Source organism: Pyrgilauda ruficollis, unplaced genomic scaffold (genome assembly GCF_017590135.1).
Source record: "Pyrgilauda ruficollis isolate IOZ18807 unplaced genomic scaffold, ASM1759013v1 scaffold14, whole genome shotgun sequence".
Classification (NCBI taxonomy): Eukaryota; Metazoa; Chordata; class Aves; order Passeriformes; family Passeridae; genus Pyrgilauda; species Pyrgilauda ruficollis.
The window spans coordinates 6,391,600-6,415,965 of NW_024512543.1; the positions used below are offsets into that span (position 1 = coordinate 6,391,600).

Genomic DNA, 24,366 nt, shown 5'->3' on the forward strand with positions numbered 1-24,366 from the left:
TCCACAGCTGTGTGGCAGGTCACGTTCTCCCAGAGGGAGATCAGGCTGCCCACAAGCCAGCACAGGACTACAGGCAGGGCTGCCAGCAACAGTGGCAATTCAGCAGCTCCAGTGATGCCAAACAGCCCACACAAGCACACCAGTCTGACTGAATGATCTCAGCTCGGACAGAACTCTGAAAACCACAGATGTCTCTCACCTTTCTAAATCAAGTGTTCTTCACAGTAAAACAGCTACAGTGATCTGCTGCAACACACAGAGTTTGGTGGCAGAGTCTCAGAAAGTGCACTGCCCATAAGTAACACATGCTGGAAAACCACTTGGCTGCAATAGCCTCTGAATCATACAATACCTGTCATCTTCCCAACTTTAAACTGCTTGGCAAAAGAACAAGAAAAGTCAAACAGGAAATAATGAGGAAAATTTGTCTTCATTCTCAAGTCCATCAGAGCAATCAATGACTCTTCAAGCTCTCTGCAAAGACAGAAATACCACCTGACAACCCTGAAACCCTGCACCCAAAGGCAGCCTTTCCACATCTGCAGCACAGGGCACTTCTACAAGTCACTCCTCAAAAACCAGACTCAGTACAGAGCAAGTGGCAGAAGGCAACCAGGGCATCACTCGCAGGAATTACCCCTGAACAATTCAGATTCTACCACTACCACATTCTGCATTGCCTGCTGATGGATGTGGACAGTAGCAAGCAACAAAGTTCACTCCTGGCATGAGTGAGTTTGACATGGAAGCAGTATGAGCTCTACAGTTGGGGCACACAGGAAATTGTGCTGCTGCTACTGCCCAGGCTGACAGATGAAATCATGTCCCTTGCGTTGCCATCTTGGTATGGAGAACGTCGCCCTACTTTCACCATGGACAGCTGCTTCCTGGGGTGGCAACTGAGCTGGGCAACAGAAGACAGGATGAAGAGGGAGGCAGTCTAAAAATGCCTGCAATGGAACAGCTGGGACGTGGTATCAAGGCAGGCACGACAGGGACTCAGTGAAAAGGACACTGGATATTGTGCTGCCAGATTCACACAACCATCAAAGTCACAAGTGTGTTATCTTCACCAGCAACTAGTCACAGAGTCCACTGATTTGAACAGCACCTCCATTATTCTGGCAGGTGACTGTAGCACAACTACTCCATCCATATATCACCATTCTTAACAGCATACCCTGCCTTCCCTTTCTTAGTCCATAAAATTTTAAAGAAGTTTATCTTACAGAATGTGCAGTTTTCTCTTATACAATAGGTAGCCTATAGGATACTGACAATAAAGGTAACACCATTTAGAATGCCATTAAAATTAGGTGGAAGACAACACCACCTTCCTTCACAAGGAATCAATTATACATTCCTTAATTACAATTCCTCTACATATATTAAACTTCACCTTATTTACGACATTCACAGGAATGGAAGTTACAAACAGGGACTGCAAATAGTGACTTGGTGACATAGGTACTGAACTGAGGCAGAAAGTGAGCTTATTCTACTCTAGTAAAATCAGATCTCCTAAGAAGCTGGCATACTGTGCCACTGAGATAAGCTCGGTTGGCTGGAACATGGCACCAATAATGCCAAGGCTGTGGGTTCAATTCCTATACGGGCCATTCACTTAAGAGCTGGTGTTGATGATCATTGTGGGTTCCTTTCAACTCAGAATCTTGGGATAATCCCTTCTTGCTGGCAAGTTCTGGAAGAGTCGATCTTGACATCAGCCCCTGGAGGACCAAGCATCACCTTATGTCACTTGGAGATTACTAAAGGCACACATTTCACATGGCCAGAAAACAACAGTGCACATGGCAGAACTTAGAAAGTCTGCTCAAACTGCACCACTCCTCTGGCAGCTTTAGCAACCTTCACACCTGGTTAACTAATGACAATTGGTGTCTTGCAAAAATACATCAGCAAAACTATAGGAAACCAAAGTTTGGCTACAGTATAATGGCTAAGGCCTCCCTACGCACATTATCGAGCACTTGCTTGAACCTCCCATTAATTCTCAAAGGTCAGATTTCATTCCAAAAGCTGATTGTCCATCAAGTGCACTGCAATTATCTATATTACAGAGCCACCCTTCTACTCTGCTTATGGTTTGCACTGCATCTTCCCAGCTCAAACTCCACCTCCTGAGATCATCTACACAACAGCATCTTACCTGCAGCTCTCTGAAGCTGCACACATCGCACCAAACAAACAGCACACTAAAGGCAGTGGTCTCCTTCAGTGGTATTACTTTCTGGAAAAGGAAAGAGTTCTTAGACAAGAACTAAAAAACTCATCTCTCTATAAAAGATTTTTTCAACATTATAGCAGTCTAACCACTCCAGGTAAGAGATGCTGAAAGCGTTTACATAAAGCCTTGCTACAAGCATAAATACACAGCTTTGCTAGCACTGAGACTTGAGAAGTTAGATCCCTACATCACAGAACTTAATCTATAAAGTAGGAGCAGAAACAGCCAAGTAGCTATTACATATATTTCTCTGACCAACTTAGTCTCATGACAGTAAAATTATGCAAGTATCTATGGGCATTTCAATCACATGCCTCAAAGAGGGCTGTTGCAAGCCACAAACCACTTTTTCCCAAATTTCACACTTAACCAGATTTAAGAGTAATGCCAAATTGATATTTTGCAGTGGTATGGCAAAGTTGATGAACACACAAGTATCACCCAAAAAGATCTATCATCAGTGCAATAACATGTTCTTAGTTACTTACACTCAGTATCTTACATAAAGAAGGCTTCTTCAATGAAATCTATCAATTTGCAAATGTAATAGCTATTTTCAAGGGCAGCCTACTTAAGTGACTCCTTTTTAATTAAGGATAAACTAAATATTTAATGAATTCAGAGATCTTATATTGTTCCCTCCCTGTCTGTAAGAAAATACTCTACAAAGGAAGGGGCAAAAATCACATTCTCCTTTTGCACCTCTCTCTATTGTGAAATACACCCTCTGAAGTTGACCACCAGCACTATTTACACAGGGATTATATAGAAACTTCTTTATAAAGTGCACAGTGTCTGACTACACAAACTGACAGAACTTCCTCAGCCCTTCCAAGTCTCGAGTCTGAGCAATGACAACACCATTAAGTGACAACAGTTTCCAGGACACTCATATTCACATTGCCTATTGGAAGTTCCTTATCACCAGAAAGGGTTGCAGTGCATGCATCATGTCTGACAGCTACCGTGGTTTTTTCCATGTTCAGTTTCTTTCCTGTACTTGGTCCTTCTGTTTTCAAGTTTAACTCAAGGCTGAGTCCATCAACTTGAATTTTAGAAGTTTCTTAAGATTAAACATTACAGACATTGTGACTGGAAGAAGACTTACTAGTGGTACAAGATGAAACCTATTGAACCCTAAAACTACAGCAGAAAAAACAGGATGAAATTCAGCGTGCCCTGGATTCTAAACCCCAAAACTGACAAGCAATCACAACTACATAAATTTTTATTCACAATATTTTGAAATATCAAGTTAGTGATCTACACAGGAACATGAAGTTCCTCATAGAATTCTCTCTCCCTGAATTCTTGCAAAAAAAGAAAAACTAAAGATGAAGGTGGCAAAATAACTTCAGAGTCTGGAATTGAATGCTTTTCATAGCCTCTAACATGAACTTCTAAAATGCAACAGGCTGCTGAAACAAAGCCAAGATAACTGAGGTTATCTTGGATTGTCCTCCAACCACACCCAGGAATGCAATGCATGCCAAAACTCCACAGTTGGTCACAGCCATGGGCGCAGGAGGAATCCAAAGTGCTCTGAGTCAGTTTCTCACCGCTGGAATCAGGCATTCAGGCGGGCTTGCTATAAATATCCAGTGCTGGAGATACAGGAGGAGATTGGAGCCATATGTGGGAGACCCAAATACCAATTACACACCGAGCAAAGTTCCAGCAGCACAAAATTAAGGAAGAAGAGGAGATTCAGGAAATGGCCTACTTTAAGGCATACAGTCTGCATGTTCTGAACTCTTACAGAAACTGAGCAACAAGAAGTAAGGCTGGGAAAAGGAATCAGAAGTTTGGGCTACAGAAAAATCCCCCTTGTATATTACACACCAATGCATACAAACCTGTTATTCAATTTATGTTTTCTACACAGAACAAGTAAAAATTGTGTGAAAAACCAGATTAACTGGTAAGGCAAAAATCCCAAATGATGTGACTGACCACATAAGCTAACTTCACAGAACATGCCTAAAGCCTGCCCAAGCTTAAGATTGTATTCATAGCTGAACATACACGTGATCTGCTCCAGTTTTTGCTGTTAAATTGTCTTACTCCCTTTTTTTTTTGTTTGTTTGTTTGCTGGGGAGGGGAGGATGTTTTTCTACTAAGAACATTTTTACTTCTCAAAATACTCTCTATAGGTGAATGTCTTTTCTACTAAAAAGGATTTTTTACATTTTGTTACTGCTACATTCCTCTTCTAGAAGCCATCCTGGACTTATAAAACAATGAATATCTGAATGGAAGTTTTAAAATTGTCTTACATTTCACAAGAGTGAAGACACCTAAAGCAAACTTGTAAATTTTTTTCCTGAAGGGGTAGAGGGGTTTGGGTGGTGCAAAACAGGATTATCTGACATACTTATTTCCCTGATGCTGGAAAGAAGACTAGAAAGCATTCCTAAAATATTTGATAGTCTTGAGATTCACAGTAGGAGACTGTATTTCCTGCTGGATAATAGTATTACGTTACACATAAAAACAACTATGTCAGTAAAATTAAAACACCTACAACACGTGAAGCTGTCAGCAGAGCTCCTGTTCTGTTTGAAAGGAGACTCCAGAAGGGCCCAAGGGATTTGCAAGACACCAGCAAGAGGGATGACTGAACACCTCTGTAAAACCTAAGTATCCCAGGTTGATGACCATTGTGTGAAGTTAATCTATGCTCGCTCTGGTACAAAATCAGAACCTAGACCTCTGACTGATTCTCCTTTATAAGATTATTTTGGGAATGGGAAAGAAAATAAAACAATGTTTTTTGTAGATATAGTTACCCAGAGATTATGGGAGCAAACAATGTGTGTCAGTATTACTGACTAAGCATTATGTCCTAGGTCTGAGAAGAAAAAAAATTAAGGAAATAACAACTAAAATATTAATAAAAAGGCATCACTGGTATAGCTATTGCTAAGTGATATCTTACCTAGCTTTTATAGTGACTAATTATTGACTGGCATCACAGAAAAAATAGATTTTGAGTAGAAGTCTGAATATTGATAACATCAGCTTAGTGAGTATGATGTTTAAAACCAAACTCAAGCAAGACTCAAGTCTTCAAACTAGAGAAACATTTAAATGTATCTACTAAATACACTGTAAGAACACCCAGTGTTTATTTACACTGTATTACATTTCAAAGGTTCAAACTTTCAATATATCAGTAACTAGCAACCTTTTCTGAATCTATTTTAAGTGGTTTCCCTATGCAAACAATTAGAGGGACTTTTTAAAGATCTCGCTGAAGTTAAAGGTCCAGGTTGAGATGAGTTCTGAGAACATGAAAAGCGCTTCAACACAATGTTCTCAGTTATATTAGGATACACATTTTAAAAAGGAATAAATGTCCTGAGGATGTCCCACAATTTATTTATAATCTTTCATAAGAATCTCTCAAATTCTAAAGTTCACAAAATCTCAAGAAAAAAGATGTGATATTCTGTTTTTAAGAAATGATGGAGAAATTCACAAGCTTAGTTCAGGGAATAAACAGATTACACAACCAGGCAGAGAAAGGAGAACTGACAGAGTACACTGCTGATTTCAAACAAGTGCTAACAAATACCTCCTTCAATAATTTAAATCCAGTCCACCCAGGATTTGAAACCTACAAGACATTCACTTTTACCTGTAGTATTAAGTCGTTCGTTTCCATAGCACTTTTCTTACCATTTGATAAAAAAAAAGTCTGCTGTTTTAAGGACTCCACAGATTACTACCCATACAGACTTTGTCACTTGCACTACAGACAAATACAGATGATACAGTTCCCCAAAATTCAGAGCATGAAAAGGTAAAGTTCTGCAAGAGAAGGAGGTAAGGCAAGAATGTGGTTGTGTTACAGGCTTCACTGGAGAGGCTGCCCTGAGACACTCCCTGCAAATTCTCTTCACCACCCACGGCCCCTCACATTAGGCATCCAGATATGACACGCAGCAGGAAGGCCTGGACAGCCTTCATCGTGGGTCAGGTACACTGAAACACTCTGGGAAACCTAAACCAAGGGCACGTGGCCTCAAAGGCTACAGGCAGGGCACCTGACTGGGATCTGGGAAACGCTGCAGCGTACACAACCCAAAGCCACCTTCAGCTGCCTTGTTTTGCACAGGTTCTGGCAGTGCCTGCATCAGTTCTGAGACTCCAAAGCAAACATTTTCTAACAACTACAGTCATAACACCTCAGGACAACTCAATCAGAAGCAACAGCTATATCCTGCTATAGAAGCTAGCACAGCTTACTGTGACTGTCACTTATTACATTCCACCAGAGCAGCAACTGACACAACTGCATAAAATTAAAAATATAACCTACCAAAACCCTTTTTTTTTTAATCCCTGCAGTTAATGTGCTCATGAAGTCCATCCTTCTGTGACAGTGGATGAAAAACAGTGAGTTTGAGGAGGCAACAACAGTCCTCCACTTGGGTACAACAACTTCAGTGAAATCTGCAGCAACACCCTGCCTTTTCTGCAAAGCCTGAGCAATTGCATCAGTGAGCCACTGGAGATGCCTCACTTCCTCTGCATCTTCAAGGCTTATGCAAGGTTTTACCAGCTCCAGCTGTGCTCACTGATAACATAAGAAAGCTTGTAAAAAACATCTGAGAAGGAGCAGAGTGAGGTCCAGAGTGAAGCATTTGGGTATGTACAGTGTATGGTAAGTTTCGTTCCATAAACTGAATTTAGTGCTATTCCTGAATCCTGCTTTCACTCATTCAAGTTTGTGACTGGCAGAACTACTTTACTCTTCAGCGTACACCTATAAAAATAACTGTGCAGACAGGATCCCAAGGTGTACTAATAAGACAGTTACAAGCCTAGACAGCAGGAAGTTTCAGCCCATTCAAAAGGAGATTAATACTTAATGGAAGCATAGAGGCCTACAATTACACAGCTAAGTCCCAATATATGTTTTTTACAAGATTAGAGCTGGAAAAATTCACCTGTCCTGAGAAGGAAAGAAGCCACATGGCAGAAGAGAGATAGAGGCAGCCAGGAAGACATTTCCAGAATTTCTCCCTTCAGCCTTGAATTACAGAAGTCATTGGTGGTTTTTACACCTCTTGAACTCCCACAATATATTCAGTCCACATGGTTTACCTCGTCAGTAAAGACTAGAGTAAATATCCAGAATAAGTATCTCTGGAAAGGGGGTCTACAAATACTCAGAATTTTTTTTTTTTTTAATGGCAGAAAATATAACACACACAGACACTCCACACCCCACACCCCAATTTGGTTATACATACCACGGTTGTTTGGTAGTTGTATATGTTAGCTTCCACCATTTTTGTCTGGTTTCCATAAACAAACTTATTTCTATCATGCCATGTACAAGCTAATGCATGTACATGGGACTAAAAGCAGAGAACCATCACTCCCATTTACAAACTAGAAGGGAACTTGATTAACCTGAAAAGATGCAGTCTGAATCCCAACCTGAAATATACTGCAAAATTTACGTAGATAGCAATTGTGGTAGCCAAGGGCAGGGAGGGAGGGAAGTACAAAGTATTCTTTCATTTGAGAATCCAAAATTCTTGCAGTTACAGAATTTTAGTTGACTTTTAGGCAACACTGCCTGACCACTTCCCAAAACTTGGGGCAGCAGACGTAGTGACTTCAAGATGACATATTTATAGCACACAGAACCCACATACAGCCACTAATTCTATAATTAAACACTAAATCAAGATGCTATTATGAACACAATGTCTCTGGCAATGTACCACATTCAGATGGACACTGAAATATCTTTTAGATAATTGAACTCGATCTAATCTGGAGTTGGTATTTCCTGGCCAATGATGACTAACTCCTCTAAACCATCATTAAGTATCAGGAAATACCCACCCCCAACATCAATCACTATCTAAACATACACCAAAGTATCATGTTTTGAACATCTTCACTCACAGATAAATATCATATAGGCAAAACTGAGAGGAAGAAAAACCCTTTCCACCAGCCTTCAAGTAACAAAAATACAAAATCAAGTCCTGATATTAACAACAAAATGTGAGTTAGGGCCAGACTTCCTGCTCACTTGTACAGTTTCACAAGGTAACACTAGGCTCTTCCACAGTTATCTCACTCCCTTCATTTGTACATTAAAATGCTACCAGAATTAAACTAATCCACACCACAACTATGGGATGATGGGTTTGTGAGTAGTTTGTACAGTGAGGACACTGGTCTTGTACACCTCTGCTGTGCCCTTCCCTCTCAGCTTTCCACGTGCACTGTCCTGCTGCCCCAACCAATTCCAGTCCTCAGCAACCCACACAAAGAAAAGAAACAGACCAAAGAGCCTTGATGCAAACTCCAGCCTAAAGGAGAAGCCATGCCTTTTCATCTCCATTTTCTGTTCTGTTAAAAACAGCAGAGGAAAAAAGCACTTCTTAGCTAAAAACAAACAAAGAAAGAAAAAGAACCCATGGTAAGTGAAAGACAACAACACATTTATATTCAGGAAGGCTCAGGAGTGGACAATTGTCCTCTTCATTTCTGTAGAAACCAAAATTAAAGGCTCTCAGTAGGAAAGTCACAGCTCTAATCCCCTCTTCCCCATCTCCCTGAAGGTACTAATAGAAAGTTTTCATCACAGCAGTCAACACATCACTATGCTGTGAATATTAAATCTAACCCAAAGAGACTGCCATAATTTCCTCTCCTATCCTTTTTCCATCTTTTTTTTTCCTTTAAAGGCAAAAGATTTGTTTTACAACTGCCATAAGTGCACCAAAACTATTTCTAATTTACTTAGAATTACAAAATAATTTCATCCCTGATGAAATTGCTAGTTGATATTAATTATGCTACTATTCTCCTATTAGAATTCTACATACTTAGCTTAAGTTGGCATGTGGTTCTTTGCAAGTCAAACACTTCCTAATTAAATCCTAAAATGCTATCAAATATCAATATTAAAACTGCTGCCTTCAAGCAAATCTACCGCTTGTCATCAAGAATGATTTTGTTTCAACAATCATTCTGGTGAGTAGAGTCTACTGCCTGAATAAAGCAGCTTTTTTTTTCTCTGAACATGAAAAATCAAACCTCTTATGAAAAATTATATTCATTCCCAACCCTCCTCCCAGAAGAGCTAACCACTTATCAAACCACTACAGTAGATCTATAATCAGAGATCAGACTTACATTCAGATCTTTAGGGGAAAAACCACCACCACCACAACACGTAGCACACACCCATACAGAGTCCCCTTCATAATTTAATTTTAATTTACAAAGATGGCTCCTCTGCACTCATCTGAAAACATGTTACGTGTCAACCGTAAAATGGAATTGAGCTTTTTTGGAGAGTACTTTTTTGGGCCAACACCCCCATAACCAGAGTGCTACACCTGGGAAAACACATTAAACTGCTGGTTCAGAATTCACTTTGCAGGCAAGTGAGCAAATAAGTCCCATCAGTGTTAGCTGGCACGATACCTCTTGCACTCCTTGTGTCAAGTAGTTCTCAAAATGTTACATCTATGCCACTGAAATTAAACTAGTGACATTTTTCTCAAACTGGGAGTCTTCCACAATGAGGAGCAATAGCACAAGTAATCCAGAAGCAGCATTCACTTAGCACCAACTCACAGCACTGTAAGGACAGAAATGAGTTGCTACACAGAAAAATGTTCACAAGGAGACTTCCAGCAGCAAACTGCTTTAAAAAAAATTAAAAAAAAAATTTTGAAATCTCCTACCAATCCAGCCCTCTAATTCTACTATATAAAGGTGTCTAAAGTCAGTCTATATCAATGTAAAGGATGTAAATTAAGAGTCATAATTTGGGGGGAAAAAAATGAATGAAAAACAAACTGAAACGCTACCAAAAAACTCCCTCAGCATTTATCTTGCTATTTAAAACAGCTGTGTCACATGGAGTAAAACAGCCCACTAAACTGTATCTACAAAGCAAGGGCAGAGTTTTAAACTAATCAGTACAAAGGTCCTCAAGAAACTGAGTTTTCACAAATTATAGCTTTGCACAGTTCAGTTTATAATGTGGACTTTGAGACTTTCCTAGTGACGTGCTTCTGAGTACACAACAATATGAGGAAGTGCTGTGGCTAATACTCCTCTTCTCCGCAGACAGTCACATATCAAAGGTGCATCATTGTTTAAAATGGCTCCAGCTCCAAAGGGGGAAGATCTACTCCCTGTCCTGTCTTGACCTTAAGGGAGGGACACACTGTCCACCAAAACATCCTGTCAGGAAAGCAGTAAGAAGTGTGCAAATTTGGAGATTAGGATAATAAATACACTTTTGCTGGTTACTTACTTTGGCTTTCAAAAAAATTCTTGTTGAATAATACAGAGGTTTTTCCGACCAAGTTTTGTCCACGCCAGAAATCCTGATGAACATGTCCACGCGGCAGCTGCAGGGAACTAGGAACAATGTGTTTGTGAAGCTCCCTGCATGATAGTCTCGTGTGAAAGTTTTCATTGTTACATCCATTCTCTTTTGAAGTTACATGTTTCCTGAAACTGGTTTAGCAGAACAAAACTGCTATTAATTATTTGCTATTTCTTCCAAAATAGATATTTGAAATTTATGTGAACATAGTCCAAGTCTGTTCACTAAGTAAAGTACATGCACCTATTTAGGAAAAAAATGGGATTTTTACTGCTTTGGGGTTTTTTCTGTTTCCTTTTTTAGGACTGCATTCCCAAACCTGTGAGGAGATGCCCATGACATAAGGAACATGGTCAACAAGTATTTTAATCAGGTTATTTTTCAATATTTCTTAGAACTGGCAACAAGTTCGTAGAGAACAAGCTGTTTAGGTCAATAATAAACTGCACAGCTCCTAAATAAACTGGTAATATTGTACCTATTTCTCTCCTAAGTAAAATTACTGCTTTTTACTGGTCAAAAGGTCTTATTTTCTCAAGTACAAAATTAACAAAAAAACGGGCTGATTACTCAAATGACTACTTTAAATGTGGTTTTATTGTGTTTTTATTATCATACCTTTATATTTAGCTACCTGTTCTCCCAAGATGACCAGTGATCTCTGCATTTTTCTTTAAGTTTATGCAAGTGGAGAGCATTAACCAAATTAGCAACATTATTGCAGCCTTTTCATAATAAAACATCTACTGAAAACCACAAAAAAAGTTAATTCAGGTTAGTGTATAAACCCTAACAATGTTTCCTGGATTGAAACAGTTGGACAAGCCTGCTCTCATATTTAGTTCCATCGCTAAGTGTCAGCAATTAGTTTGCATCTCTAGATACTTGCACTTGAAACTAAGATGTGGAGGAAAATAAACATGGCAGATGAGATCCCAAACACTTAGTATTTTTTCCAGCTCAAGCTTTTCATACCTTAGATAAAATGCATTACCTATTTTTTTAACATCAGATTAACAGCTAAGAATTTTTTTGAGAGAGAATGTAATTTTATCAAATAGCAAAGAGAATTGTGCAAGCAACACACAGCAAAACACAAAGCCAAGTCACAGAATCAAATCTGAGCTTTCATATATTAAAATCTAGTCCAAACAGTGAAGCTCACTTTCATACTGTGCTTTTTATTAACAGTGACAAAGCAAATCACACAATCCAGACTGAATAAAACAGATGTTATGATTTATAGGCTCTAGTCGCATTCTGTCCAGTGTATACACACCATTTTCTGTAAACTAAGATTGAGATCTCCATTTCTCAGGAACTAGAAGTATTGCTAAATTCACAAATGCCATTTCAAATAATAAAGAAATATGTTAGTACATGGAAAAGATTCATAAACATATTTTTTTAGAAAAGGTCTTCACATTATGAGCTGCTACCTGGGCTTTGTACAAACTCACATGAAAAATATAACCCATCTTCAAAGAGTTGTTACAGAATTGTTTTGTCTTCACTGTATTTTTACTATTCAACTTCAATTGCACTGAGCAATCTTTAAGTGCAAAAGCTAGTTTTTGAAGTCCAATTTCAAACTGAGCAAAGTCCATCAAAAGATTTTCATGAAGTCCTGGATTGCTTACCAGCCTGTAACGGTGTGGTTCTCATATTACATTGTGCCATAATTATGTCTATTTAAAATGAGAAAACAACTGTTTAAACACTTACTGTCACTTTAAGATCCTCAACAAACTACACTGCAGTTGTGCTACTGTACACATAAGGGACGTGACTACCATCTCTTTTAAAAAGAAAATCAACTCCGTTTAATTCCTGCTTGGATCTAGACATCTGGAATCAGTATATAGATGAGGAAGAACCACACAGCTGCAACTGTATAAATATTTTTCTTACCAATTCCCTGCCAAGAGCATTTCAAAATTATAAGATCAATTTCACAGACAAGAAATAAAACTAAGGTCACACAGGCAGAAAAGCTTTTAGAATTTGGGTACTCATATTTGGTGTGAGTGGTATTCCAGGGCCAACATACAGTCTGATCTTGGATCACATTTTCCAGATTTTGTTTCCTGTGAACTTCTGGGGCAGAGCTGGTCCCTCCTTAAACTGGCATAATGATTATCACTGATTTTATCATAAGAATTTCTGGCATCCACTTCAAATAACAATCCAGCAGACAACACACATTCCAGCTTGTGTTATTAGGATTAAAACAGGAACCCCTTTCTATTGATATATTCCTTCCAACAAGGATTATCTAAGCAATTGCCAAACTGATTGCAGTTGATTACAGTATGATGATGCATAGACACTTAGGTATATTTGTTAGCTGAAAATACTGCAGCAAATATAAGTCTTCAGAGGTTGGATTTATAAATAAACTTGAGAATGCCCTTTTGATCTAACACAGCACCTTGGAACATGAAGTATTTGGAACATTATTTCTAGATTCAGAACACTAGGAAAGGTTTATTTTTTTTGTTCACCTCCAGCCAAACAGACTGCATCCTGCCTTCTCATAAAAACTCATGATACCTGCGTGACTTCATTACAGAAATTAATATATATGGTCATCGATCACTGATGAACTAAAACATCCATTCTTTCCTCTGACACATCTGCTAAGCCACCATAAGTAAAAAGTTAACCACAGAAGCCTGCAAAGGTGTTGTGTGTATAGCTGAGCACCTACATCAAGTATCAGTGGCACCAATTCTTTGGCACTTATTCTTTGCATCATCACACTAATCCAAGTTTGGGGCTTGGTTTGGTTTTGTACTATGGCTAAACAACATTGAAAAGTATTGCCATTCCAGAGACTGCCCATACTTTAGAAACTTGTGATGGTTATTCCACTCATACACTACCGTTCATGAAGGAGCAAAGCTATGCAAGGATGTCACAGTATCAGACCACAATAAAGACACACTGAAGCAGACCAGCTCAAACCTTTGGCAACAGAAATTGATACACTGGGCTGTTTAGCAGGGAAGAGCATAATTTGTAGTGTGTAATGATTCAAAGTTCTCCTCATGAAATTTGTGAACTATTACATTGCTAAGATCACACAGCACTGATCCTACAAAGCTGCTGCTTTTTGCTCCTTTCAAACAACTATAGTGACATTAGAGTTTCACTTTATAAGAAAACCTTCCAGAATTTACACACTCCTACTTACTGTGAAAGTTTGGCCATGACCATCAATACAAGTCATCTTCATCAAGTCCTTCTCGTGGATTCCAATTTCTTGTATCAAATGCCTTATATAGCATCACCCAAGATGCTTTACACCAACACTTCTATTAAAGCTATTCTGGTCACCTGTAAACACAGACAACTTAAGAGTCTGTTCCTAATCTTCATCCTCAAAGGTTTTGCCTCTTCATCACCCACTTCTTTGCAACCGTTAACTACAGCTAATCTATTTCAAAAGATGAGAACTGTGAACAAAACCTTGAAAGAGAGGTACTTCAGCAAACAGCAATGTGAAGTGACAGTATTTGTTTTGAAGACTTAAGGACAGCTGGACAAGATGTTGCACTTTCACGAAGAAATAACTTACAAATCACATGCAACTTGTGGCAGCAGAGATGACTGTACAGACTGTGGGTTCAGCAACACAGGGCTAAAGAGCAGGAACCCTGCAAATTTTCAAGGGGCAAACCACTATATAAGCTGTGACTAAAACCACTTTCACATTCCTCACCTCACTGAACTCTAACATCAAGTAGCATTTAAATCATTGTCCAGAGCTGTGAAATCACCTCATCAACACTTCAGCTATCCTTAAAATAAAAGTTTTAGTTTTGTTATCAGTCTTCTCTAGGAGTTTGATAGTTCTGTCCAACAGTTTTTGCATATTTCAGTCTAATCACCACACGTAAATGGCACTATTCTGCTCAAGGCAGAGTACCAGCAGTCTGCCAGCAGCTGGCAATGGTGCGAGCACTGAAGTACAGGGATGATGATGCTGGAATGCAGACACCCTTCCAGAAGATTTTCTTGTTGAACCTTTTTAAATGTAAGATTTCTGTCAGCCCATGTCTTTAGCCTGTCAAGGTCCCTCTGAACAGCAGCAAAGATGTCTGCTGTGTCATCCACTCCTCCCAATTTTGCATCATCTGTGAACTTGCTGAGGGTGCACAGTGTCCCCTCACTGAGGTATTGATGAAAATAAACAGCCCAGGCCCTACTACCAACCCCTAGGGCACTGCACCCCACTGCTAACTGGCCTGCAGCTGGACTTTGTGTCACCATTCGCACCCTTTGAGCCCAGCACTTCAGCCAATTTGCAATCCCTTTTCTTGTCTACTTAGCTATACCAGATGGTGAGGGTGTTAAGGGAGACAATGACAAAAGTACTGTTCAAGTTAAACAGTAGAGACTTCTCTTTTCTCCTCCACCAACCCAGTCATTTTGTCAAGGAGGGCTGCCAGGTTGGTCAAGTACGATTCCCCCTTCTTAAAGCTGCAATAACTATTGCTAATCATCTTCGTGCCCTTCTTATGTTTGGAAATGGCTTCACAGGAGAATTTGCTCCATCATCTTCCCAGGGGTCTAGGTGAGGCTGAGCAGTGTGCAAATACCCAGACCCTCCTGCCCTTCTTGGAGTCAAAAGCAACACTTGCATTCTTCCAGTCCTCAAGAAGAGTCTTCTATTATCTCAGTCTTTCAAAAACAACTCAGACTGGTTTTGCTATGATATCAGCTCTCTGACCACTCATAGGTGCAATCTATCAGTTCCCATGGACTCTCTTGTGGCAAACTTTTTTAAATGTTCCCTTACTTGGTCATTCTCTACTGAGGCTAAATCTTCATTGCTCCAGACTTTCCCACAAGTCTCTAAGGCCTGGGACTCAAAATGACAAATCCTACCAATAAAGACCAAGGTAAAAAAGACATCTAGTACCTCAGCTTTTTCCATGTTTTCCTTCATCTCCCTCTGGCTGGTGATGTACTTGCAGAAGTCTTTCCTGTTGCCCTTCATGTCCCTGAACACCTACCTGAAAACTGAGGCCCAAAGCCAATCCCAGTCACACCTCTTCCATTCCTCATGCACACACAAGCAGAAGGTGCAGTGAAGTTCAGATTCAAAAAAGGGCATGCTAAGGGAAAAAGCACTTCTTGAAAAACTTCATACCGGGCCTGTTCTAACTTAAACATTGTGATACAGTACACACAAAACAAGGAAACCATAATCAACTCCAAATTGCCTCTCTACTCTGTTTAACCTTATGACACAAGTATCATGCTAATGATGGCTAAGCTTGTTCCTGCAGTCAAAAACAGAGCCTGACTGACAGATGTGATATGCACTGGAATGAGTGTGATCAGGCAGCAACACAGCTGTCTTCTCAACAGTAGCACAACTTCTTTGTTTATAACTGTGATGAAAGTGAATTGTTACTTTCAGGAAATCTAAATGATGCATCCTGGTGGTTATGTATTCTGTATTTTACATTACACAGCTCTTTCATCTTATGTATTAACTCATACCTTACGGCCTGCCCTGCATTTCTAGGGCAAGGCAACATCATACACGTGTCAAGAGGCGAAATGTTATAACCAACAATTTAAACAACTCACTAGTTCTGGACAGTATGCATTAAAGATTTCTGACTCTACATGGTACATGACTGAGCTACACCAAAGCCAGCTTTATGCCACAGGATAGTGGATGCTGCACTCACATGCAAAGGGTCATAAAAGCAGTTCTGTGAATTGGAATCATACTTTAGGGCTGTAGGCTGGTTTAAACAACAAACAGCAGCAGTAAAAGCTGTAGAGAAGCAGAGACTATTAACAGCCTGACATGTGTCAAGACATAAATGAGATCTTTACACTTACAAAAAGCAATATATTCCCAAACTTCAGTACATTCTAAAATAATAAATTATTTCAAACCTAATTAAGGCTAGGTTAGCAACTAAGCAAAATCCAATTTTGCAGAAGTCTATATATGCTTTAGTATATCCAGCTAGAGGCATTCCAGACACTCTACCACTGTGTGATATGAGGCAACTCTTAAAGGCACAAGGAGTCTGAACGTCCGTAGAAACACCATCAAACAAAGAAAAGCTAAGGAAACCAACAGTGTGTCCTTAATCAGTTCCCTCTAAATTGGTGGCTCCCTAACTCATTTAACAGGTTTTTTAAAAAGCCTTTGAACAAAACTTTAATTAAATCTGTTTCAAAACAAGTACTCATTTCAGCTCAGTGCTCTAGGTAAAACTCCAGTGCATTTACAAGTATAATCAGTTCAGCACAGTTCTCCCTCTTTCCTCTATAAATACAGCTATTTATGTTTCACCCCAACCCACACTAAAACTCAAACACCCAGCATGCAGCTCTTTCATCTACTTCTTTTTCACAACCTGATCAACAGTAGAATGGCAGATGAAGAAAGGTTGGGTGTGATACCTTCAGAAAACAGTCAGAAATGGTTTTTTTTCTGTCCGAGTGTGATAGTGAATACAAAGATCTGCCTGAGCGAGTGCTTTTACTACTGGAAATGCATTATACCTGCACAAAAAAATACCATTTTCACAGAATCATAGAACAGTTTGGGTTGGAAGAGAGCTTTAAAAGTTTGTTTAGTCCAATGCCCCACTGCAATGAGCAGGGATATCTTCAATTAGATCAGGTTGTTCAAAGCACCACCCAACCTGACCTTGAACACTTCCAGGGGTGGGACATCTACCACCTCTCTGGGCAACCTGTTCCAGTGTTCCACCACCCTCACTGTAAAACATTCTTACATATGTCTAATCCAAATAGACTCCTTCTGCTTGAAGTTTTTACTCCTTGTCCTGTTGCAACAGACTTTGCTAAAATGTTTGTCTTTCTAATAGCCCTTTGGAGTACTGAAGGCTGCAATAAAGTCCACCCAGAGCCTTCTCCTGGCTGAACAACTCCAATTCTTTCAGCCTTTCCTTATAGGAGAGCCCTCTAATCATCTTCATGGCCCTTCTCTGGACTTACTCCAAGAGGTCTGTGTCCTTCCCATGCTGTTGGACCCCAGCACTGTGGGTGGGGGTCTCACCAGAGCAGAGGGTGTCACCAGCAAATGTGGTGAGGGTGCACGTGATCCCTTTAACTACATCATTAATGAAGACATTAAATAGCACAGACACCTGAGGGATGCCATTTGTCATCAATGTCCTTTGGGACACTGAGCTGCTGGCTGCATCCAGAGAGTAGTATCCATGGCTCAGTGTCCCAGTGGGCATTGGTGAGGGGTGGTTTAACCCATCAGATTTAAAGCTTTCAATGGAACAGGTACCAAAACAAATGAGTGAAGAAGAAAATCAAGATACCAGGAAAATTAGTGTTATTTATTTAAATTTCACTCATTTTCCAATTACTACTCCAGTTCCATTAACATCCATCAATTCAAAAAGCAAAATTACATCTCTTCTCAATACATTAATTGAAAATCCAGGTATTAACATGAGGCCCGTGACATCTCAAGCATCCCTAAAGGCCAGGACACTCAGAGCTATGTCCGTATTGACACAATTCTGACCAAGCATTTGAAAGCCTGTTTTGAAACAGCACAATGGGTCACACCACTCAGCATTTCAAACATCTGAAGAGGCATCTGAGCATGGAAAGCAGACTGCTTGCATCTCTACAAGTTATTTCTGCACACACCAAGGAAAAAGTGTGATCAACTGACAAGAAGCAATTTTATTAAAAGATTTTAAAATAATTTTTTTGTCCAGAAACTGATGGCATTTATTAATTAACAGATATACAGGTCTGTTAGAGTCACAGTATTTAGGTTTTTAGCAAAACATGCAGAAAAAAGCTTCAGCAAAGCAAGAATCTTACTAGTGATCCACAGGTCAGACACAGCTCATCAGAGAATTCCACATTAGAGTGGATGAGACAATGGTCCTTTACTACTCGGACTTCTAAAGAAATGGAATTTACTTTACAAAACTGAGAAACTTCAATTAACTATTATAAACTATAATTTCAATACTGTGGACCATTTCATAATATTACTTCCTTTTCATAAAGAGAATTTCTGTGTTTTTTGTCAGATCTCACCCTATTCAATGGCCACTGCTAACAATCTTCAACTGAAAAAAAAATTGTTGTACAATATGTATCTGTTTATGCTATGCGAGTCTGGGAGAGAAGAAAAAAATATAAGGAAAAAACCCCAGCAAGTACCTTTAGTATGAGGACTGTTTTTCCTGCTACTGGTTATTAATTCCAGGATGCTCAAAACTGAACAAAATGGCAACAGTTTCTTATTCTGTTGTATAGATACAATTTCCTTTCCTTATATACAAGGAGAGAAAACACAGCTCTGGAGAGGAACTCCTTATTAAGGGTGTATCTATCACAGGTCAGTCTTCAATATGGAAGTCAGCAACAAGCTCATCAAACCCTTCCTGAGCACTAAGTGGCAAGACTAACACTGAGCACTGCCAGGCCAAATTTCTCAAGCAATCTTCTTACGGACATTCAGTTTTCAGAAATATTGCTATGACTAGACCATGCTGCTAAATATTACAATTTAAGTCCCCAACAGTTTAATGCACCTGTCTGCATTAAACTGCACCTAAGTATAACAGTGACATCTGTACACATTTGCAGAGAAAACAACCAGCACTTAACTTTCATAAAGGAAAAACCAAAATAAAAGGCCTTCAGGTGCTGAATAATGAAATTTTGTGCTAGCTTTCCCAAAGCTAGTTTCCCAAATTGCTGGTTTCATTAGGTTTCAGAATCTGAAATCAATGTCAATTGAAATATCTGATCAATATAAGCAGAGCAGGAAAACTTAAAACAATCCTCCCAAAATACTAGCTTAGAAATGAAACAAGGAAACTATGACCCAAATACACATATTTTACATTATGCTGGTTACCACTGAAGGAGAAAAACTGGTTTGCCTACATGGACAAAAGAACAGTATTACTCACTCAACCAATGTTTCCCTAATTCAACTTTACTAAAATGAACATGCTCTTTAGTCTATTCTTGAGGAAAACTCTGTCACTGTACAAAGTGGTCCTACAGTTTCATTACAAAAATGCAAAGGGCAGAAAATGGCAACGGTGGTCAGGCAGCATATACTGAGATGATGTATGAGCTAAAAAAGCCATAATGCCAGCGTACCACTAGGGATTAGTACTTAACACAGATGAAAGCTTTGTGTGATAGCTGAGTATTTGAAAACTTTTGACCTCACCAACACTTTTGAGAACAAGAGCTGTCAAGATGTAACACTGCACCAGTCATACAGGAGCCCACCCTCTTAAGCACCTCTGAACTTCCATGAGAATCTCCTAGACACGATATTTATTTAGATACTTCCTCATCACTTTTTAAAGTATTTGCTATCACTTGAAAAGCTTTGTCTGGAAACAACCAGATGTCGTCCACTATCAAATTGCTAGCTGTTCTGTTTTTTTCAGAAATTTCATATAATAGTTATAATTTTGTGGTGGGCTGACCTTGGCTGGACTCCAGGTCTCCACCAAAAACATTCCCATCATTCCCACTCTCAACTGGACAGGGCAGAGAAAATACAGTGAAAGGTTCTTGGGTCAAGGAAAGGACAGGATCATCACTCACCAATTACTGTCACGGGCAAAACAATCTTGATTTGCAAGTCGAATTTGTTTATAATTTAATTTATAACCAAACAAATCAGGGGTAGGACAATGAGAAACAACTTTCTCCTTGCTTCAGCATGGGGTCTCTCCCATTGGAAGATTATCCGCCATGAACTTCTGCAACATGAGTCCTTCCCATGGGCTGCAATCCATGAACCCACTGCTCCAGCATGAGTCCCATCCACAGGGTACAGTCCTTTAGGAATAGACTGCTCCAACAGGGATCCCCTGTGGGTCACATGTCCTGGCAGCAGACATGCTTCAGCCTGGGCTTCTCTCCCAATGGTCCACAGGTCCTGCCAGGAGCATCCTCTAGCACAGGCTTCCCATAGGGTCACAGTCTCCCTTGGGCACACACCTGCTTTGGTATGGGAGTCTCCAGCAGTTCCAAGTGGGTGTCTGCTTCACCTTGGACCTCCACAGACTACAGGGACCCAGCCTGGCTCACCACAGTTTTCACCCATGGGCTGCCAGGGAGTCTCTGCTCCAGCACCTGAGGCTTCTCCTGGCCCTTCTTCACTGACCTTGGTGACTGCAGAGCTGCTTCTCTCATATGCTCACTCCTGTCTGTCTGCAGCTGTTCCCACATAGAAACATTTTTTCCCCTTCTTAAATCTGTTATCGCATCACTGCACAGGCTCAGCCTTGGGCAGCAGCATCTCCACCTTGGAGCAATCTGGCACCGGCTATGTCAGACATGAGGGGAGATTCTCACAAGCCATACCTGAGCTCTTCCTGCTACCAAAACCTTTCCATGTAAGCCTAATATATTATTGCATAAAACTTGAAGAAGAACTAAAAAGGAAAATTAGCATTGGTATTTATGCTCCATTTTTAGATATCCTTGGCTATGAAGAGTCCGCTTCAGCCCCCTCTCCTCTGCCTCCTCTCTTCTCATCTCAGGAACACAATTCTTCAGCCTTAGAAGTAAAACATCACAGTGAAATGTCTTAAGAGTTAAGTATTACTAGTTGTATTAAAAAACACTTATTTATGTAAATATTAGCCCTAAATGGCTTCATTATCCATTTAAAAATACTACTTTTATAGACTTTTTATTTCAATACATTCAATAAATATAAAGCCGTTTGCAGATGAATCAAGCTTTTTAATTCATCTATGTCTATATATAAACAGAGGCAGAGGGGAAGAGTTACTATCTGTTTGTTTTAGAAACAACCACACATGTAGCATTCCAAGGCTGTCCATAAAAATTCTTGTGTGTGTGCAGTGTATGGAGCCACCTCTGAACCTTGCTAATGGGGTTCTGCATACAACAGGCTTAAAAGAATCCTCCAAAGTATCACCTCACGGCAAGTAGCTGTTTTCAGGTACAGTTAATGGAACATTCAATATGGTTTGATGATGAAAAGTTCTTATCATTCTAACAAAAAAATTACAGATTGCACTGCTCTTCCCCGAATTTATCCAGTAGAGACCAGATTTCTCAGTGAAACCACAGGCCAAGTCCACACTTGCTAAAAATAGAACATGACAGCAGTTGGCATCGTACTATCGTACACTTGTTGTGATGACAAGTGTCGGGTTTTCCTTATATTTAACTCATTGTCATCTTTCATAACAGCCTCCTCTCAAAGGGGAAAAGATGATACACAAACACACACAGAGAAAGCATGATTACCTTACACAATAGTCACTTCTCAGCTCTGCCTGGTATTAGCTACAGAAGTCAAGCTGTTAATTCCCTACTGCATAATACTACAGTTTAACTGTATTTGGCTTTATTTAAATAAGAAAACAAAGGTTTTTAGCTTTGTGTTTTTCTGTAATCTGAATTTATGGTAATAGTTTAGCTTTACATCATTGAGTTATAGTTTCAGAGGTCTTTATGCATACCACATTTCTCTCTTCAAAAAGCAGATAGAAAAGACAAAAGCTCTTGAGTGGGAGGAAGCAACAGAGAAAGGGAGGAATGTATCAGCTTGCCAAAAATGTGCCACAGCCTCTACAATACAATGTTAATAATTCTGCCTAATGCAAACGCAATAAAGCTCAGCATTTCATATGCAGAGCCAATCCTTTTCCTATTACTGGACAAAAAATATGTTATAGATTTTTTTTTTAATGCTTTAAGAATGACTCATTTTGCTATTCCTTTAAATTGAAGGTTGCCATCTGAGATTTCCAAAAACACTTTTTCAGAAACTGCTTTCACATGTATTGCGCAGAATACTATTTTAAAGACACCGGATTGCTTTTTCTGGGTTTATTTCTGAAAGTTTTGACATAATTTTGCACCAAAAAAAAAGCAGTGAAGTACAGCAGCTTTTTCAATTTCTTCAGAAATATGAGCATAATACAATACTAAACTCCATCTTCCTGAGAGCTACTTTGAGAGAAGTCCATCTAAACAACTTAGACTGATTTGAAGCATATTCTATGCACTATTTGCAGTGCATACAAACTAGTTCTTACCTGGTAGAGAGGAAAGGACAGGTTTTGACTTGTGCAATTCAGACGTAACCACACTGCAGAAATATTTGATTCCATATCCTGCTTTTTACATTGTAAGAACTTTTACCTTCAGAAAATAAAATACTTTTAGCAGGAACAGTCCACACATTCTAATGCTTGCTTCACATCTTGGAAGCTCCTGCAATGTCCATACTAGCTATTCAGCAAATAATGGAAGAACTGCTAAACTCATTCGTAACCCGTGGTTTCTTACATTACTAATTTGAGAATTAATCAGATCACATAATAACACAGTAATTAAATCTTTCTTTTCTCTCTACTCAGATGTCTCCAGACCTCTGTAATACAATTATTTGTCAAATAAAGAATGAAGTGCAGTCTCACTATTTCTGTCATAAGTTCTGAGCTTCTGTCCCAAGAACCATCATAACCACAACTAACCTCTAGTATCATGGTTTCAAGGGAGTTAAATAAAGGCATATAAACCCAATAAAATTTAGCTGCATAATCTTAATTTCAGTTGGGTTAAATGCTGCCCTGCCTATGTGATCAATCAATTGCATTAACAGAAGTCCACAAGGTAAAGAAGAAGATGCTTTGTGTCCAGCAGAGATTAGTGTTACACTCAATACTTCTTGTATTAAACTTAGTCTGCATAATCTGCCAGTATCAGAAACTGACAAATTCACTGGTAGCAATAAAGGACTAGTTATGGTGACAAATTCCTTTCAACAGTAAAATTGTTTCAATATGGATTATGACAAGTCAAACATAAGATCATGTACACATGAAAAAGAATATGATCTAAACTAGAGACTACAGTGAATTCCAGTTATGCTGGTAAGAAAGGGAGGACAAGGTGAGTATTTGATGCTGCAAGAGACAGAATAAATGACCTCGGAACACAGACAGGGAAAGCCCATTGACAGGTCTCCTTCATCCCCAACTGGTGCCTACAGTTCAGGTGCCCACATTTTAAGAGAGGCTTGTCACACTCCCACACGTACATGAAAACTGAGGTCTTATCTCTTGCTTAACTGACTTCTAAAATAGAAAATAAAGCAACAACTAGGCCATCATCTAAATGACAAAGACTTCAAACTTCTTTTCATCTTTTCGTTTTTTCCTGCTAGATCAAGTACCCAGCATTTGATATTAGATGAACATTTGTAGCTTATTCTTAGACACTGGAATAATTTGCCAAGGTATATGAGGAGAATCCAACACTTGAAGTTTAAAAAAATGTAGTGTGTGATTTACAATGTAAGCTATAGTTCAGATATAACACAGACTTGCTAGTTTAGGTGAAATTGTATTGCAACTAATTTCTAACTACAAAATAATTTGACCTAGTAGAAGATTTACTATAGCCTACATTTGTGTAGGTCAAAATGGTGCTCCAAAGGAAAAAAACAAGCAAAATAAGAAAAGAGATTCTCAATGTAAGCCTTACCTCAACACCAGGAAATTAAATATGGAGAGAGTAGATATCTGCATGCCAGAGACAAGACTGGTTGCATTTTACAGCTGACACTCTTTTCTCTCATAAAAAAAGGGAGCTGCTGGGTGGTGAGCACATGGACAGACAGGCCAAGAGATACCAGTCCCTAATGCCTCTAAGCTCAATGAGCTCACCATGGTATGTTTTT

The 24,366-nt window shown here is 39.3% G+C and overlaps 1 protein-coding gene across 3 annotated transcripts in view; it reads right to left on the reverse strand.

Annotated features, from left to right (window-relative positions):
* NUMB (NUMB endocytic adaptor protein) overlaps positions 1-24,366 on the reverse strand; it is a 92,078-nt gene that overhangs the window by 49,158 nt on the left and 18,554 nt on the right. The window contains exon 1 of one of the 3 annotated variants that reach the window (XM_041460158.1): positions 10,554-10,574. The exons of the other annotated variants lie outside the window; for them this stretch is intronic. The gene's annotated coding sequence lies outside the window, so the exon portion shown is untranslated. Of the gene's footprint in view, positions 1-10,553; positions 10,575-24,366 lie in introns of those variants that run through there. 3 annotated transcript variants of the gene reach the window in all.